This window comes from Dipodomys spectabilis, unplaced genomic scaffold, assembly GCF_019054845.1.
Source record: "Dipodomys spectabilis isolate Male_0828 unplaced genomic scaffold, ASM1905484v1 ptg000498l, whole genome shotgun sequence".
Lineage (NCBI taxonomy): Eukaryota > Metazoa > Chordata > Mammalia > Rodentia > Heteromyidae > Dipodomys > Dipodomys spectabilis.
The window spans coordinates 452,830-456,632 of NW_024871175.1; the positions used below are offsets into that span (position 1 = coordinate 452,830).

Consider the following 3,803-nt stretch of genomic DNA (forward strand, 5'->3'; position numbering starts at 1 on the left):
AGAAAATAAATCATGGTGAAATAACATATGCAGAAAATTCACCAGATATTTCTGACCAGTTCAACCAACATGAACTATTAGGGAAATACATGGACACCTCATTTCCACTAGCACTCAAAGTATTTGGTTAGGAAATTCTGATGAAGATGAGGAACAAGATGAAAAAGTGAGGAATAGTAACAATTGCAAGAAAAAAAATGGAGAAGGATCCAAGCAAATTTCTTCTTTGGGCTGCTGAAAATAACCAGCTTACTACAGTGCAGAGAATACTTTCCAAAAAGGCCACTCATGTGAATACTAGGGATGGCTATGAGTATATCCCTCTTCATCGGGAAGTCTACAGTGGACACTTAGACATTGTCCATGAGTTGGTGGCTCAAGGGGCACATGCAATAATTGTAGATGGCTGGACACCCCTGCACAGTGCATATACGTGTAATAATACCAGAGTGGCTTCTTTCTTCTTCATGATGCAGATAACAATGCCCAAACTAGAGGCTTCTTGACCCCCTTGCATCTTGCTGCTGGAAATTGAGATAGCAAAAATACACTGGAACTGTTGAACCAATATGTCAAACCAGGTCTGAAGATCCACTTGGAAGAAACTGCATTTGATATTATAGTATTATATTTCTTTGGGATAAAACGACAATGTTGTCTAATTTCAAAAGTTGTGTAAAGGCGTTTCTAAGGTGAAAATTTAATACATTGATGTCAAAGTAACTTTTAATTATATGAATTACGTGTATTGTTACACTTGTAATTTTGTAACCAACCAACTTTTTAATAGCTGTTTTTCATTTCTTGCATCTGAAGAATGAAAAATTTTGAATACTTCACAAATTTTCATATCATCGTTGTACAAGTGTCATGTTAATCTCTGTATTGTTGTAATTTTGGTATACAAGCTGCTGAAGAATGTAGTATCCTGTAAATTTAAGTGGTTAATGATGAAATATTTATACAGGCTTATATGCTTAGGTGCCTATTTGTAACAAGGGAACCTTATTGTTCCTAAAAATGCTATTAATCTTATTTCCCTAAAATTCTGTGAATAGTTGAAAAAAATATGTTGTTCAGTTGATTGCTCACATTTGCAATCTTTTTGTCAATGACTATTTTAAGTCTTTTTCATTTAGAATCTGATCATACTTTCAAGTATTTATAGCTAAGTCCAAAGGAGACGGCTTTTTCAAGTACTTATTTATCCAACTGTGTTAGCTCTGTGAAGCCAATGGATTCAAAGTAAGCCTTGTTTAAGAGCTACTTCTAAATATATGGAGCTGAAATTTTCCCAAATGAGGTCTTATTGGCACAAATGTCTACCTGACCCTTTACCCTTCTTCCATGAAAGAACAGACCAACCAGAATATCTTACTCTGACAGCATAGATTGTATTACTGGAACAAAACTAATCTTAGTTACAGGGATCATAGGGAGATGAACAGTTTAGCCAGAACTGTTCATACTAGAAGGCATTTTATCAAAATATGATTGTTTATGATACCTACCATTTCAAAAGTAGCTAAAGCCAAGAAGGTGAAAAATTGTTCACATGCATGATTACCTAATGTCTTGACCTGTCTACCTTCCAACCAGGCAGGAACTTACACTACTGCCATTTTATCACCAAATATTTTCATAGTTGCAAGAGAAGTCCATATATTTCTCTTCATTATTAGGCCTTAAATTGGTAATGATTTTTATTATTTTTATTTTTATTGTGAACATAATGTACAGAGGGGTAACAATTACATGGGCAAGATAATGAGTACATTTCTTATCAAGCATTGCAGCCTCCTCCTTTGTTTACCCTTCACATGCCTTCCCTGCCTCCCCCGACCCCACCCAACCCTCCTCCCCACCAAAGTTGTAAAGTTCGTTTTCGACATGACAACTTGTACTTCTCATTGTTGCAACGGGTCCACCACTATCCTTAAACGACTTGTTTTTTCCCTTCTCCTTTACAAATTATACTGATATCAAATATAGTGAAAGCAGGGGTTATAATGTGGAGGAGGGACATAGAAAGCAACAAAGAGATAATCTTATAAGTGCGTTAGAAACAAATGCATGAAAGAAAAAAACATCTAAATACATATCTAAGGGTTCATTTTCCTAACATCACATTATCTGACCTTTTCTGCTTGACTCATACGTATACTAGATATTGCAAATAAGAGAAACCATGGGACCTATGTTTCTTTGGGCTTGGCTTACTTCACTTAATGTGATTTTTTCCAAGCCTTTCCATTTCTTAACAAATGGGTCAATGTCATTCTTCCTGATGGAGGCATTGAATTCCATCGTGTATATATACCACATTTTCTTGATCCATTCATCTACTGAGGGGCATCTGGGTTGGTTCCATATCTTAGCTATGGTAAATAATTCTGCAATTAACATAGGTGTGCTGGTAGCTATAGTGTGGTCTTGTTTGTAAACATTTGGGTAAATGCCCCAAAGTGGGATTGCTGTGTCATAGGGGAGCTCTATGTGAAGTTTTGTGAGAACCTCCATACTGCTTTCCAAAGTGGTTGAACAAGTTTACACTCCCACCAACAATGCAGTAAGGTTCCCTTCTGTCCACATAACCTCCAGCATCTGTTGTTATTAGAGTTCTTCATTTTGCCATTCTAACTGGGGTGAGGTGGTATGTCAATGTTGTTTTGATTTGCATTATCACCCTGCATCAGAATCAACTCCAAATGGATCAAAGACCTCGGAGTCAAATCAGACACTCTGAAAACATTACAGGATGGAATAGTAGAAACCCTAGGTCTCCTTGGCGCAGGCCGAAATTTTCTTAATAGAGTCCCGGAAACACAACAAATCAAAGAAAGTTGGACAATGGGATTGCATGAAGTTGCAGAGCTTCTGCATGGCAAAGGACATAGCTAGCAAGATCAATAGAAAGCCCACGGATTGGGAGAAGATCTTCACTAGCCATACAATGGACAAGGGTCTCATATCTAAAATATACTTGGAACTCAAAAAATTAAATCCCCAACAACAAATACTCAAAGAAACAACTGCCCAATATATAAATGGACTAAAGACCTAAAGAGAAACTTCTCGGAAGAAGAAAGAAGGATGGCCAATAGACACATGAAGAAAAGCTCAACCTCCCTAAATTGGTAATGTTTTAACCACAGTGTTTCTTCTTGCCTCCAGGCTGTAAATCTACAAATGGTAAAGCTTTAGATTTAACTCTACCAAACACTGAGGTAGAGATATTGGAATAATACTTTAAAACAGAGTTGCCTTTGATACCCTAACCACAACCGAACAATGCAAAACATGAACCTTTTAATTATATTATATATAGTTATGTATTTTACATTTATATTTGATGATTTTATATTTCACACTATGAAACTTACTAGACTTAATTGATAATTTGACAAATAAATTGATATTTATTCCAATAAATAGAATTAGAATATAAATAATTAGGTTTAGAATATATATCAGAATATAAAATGTATCAATGCAATATTTTAGGTACAAACTTGTGATACCTTCTAAGTGAACATGGCCTTCTGAATTCACATTGCAAAAAAAGAGTGTTGTTTTCCTCGAATCTATATGGGATTTTATTCTGCTGCTCTGTTTATTGTTTTAACTTGCTGGTCCCAAACTGTTTTTCTCCATATTTCTGAAGCATTCCTACTGATTATGCCCAAATTTTGCTGATATAATGTCTAAAAAATACTTCTCTTCTGTAGGACCCATTGGTCCTAGGATCTCAGGTCCCATTACCTGTATCATCAGATAACAGGGGCAAGACTTCTCACCTAGGC

The 3,803-nt window shown here is 35.8% G+C and overlaps 1 pseudogene; it reads right to left on the bottom strand.

Annotated features, from left to right (window-relative positions):
- Window positions 1–820: 820 nt before the first annotated feature.
- Window positions 821–920, bottom strand: LOC122098991 (annotated as a pseudogene).
- Between the last annotated feature and the right edge of the window lie 2,883 nt (window positions 921–3,803).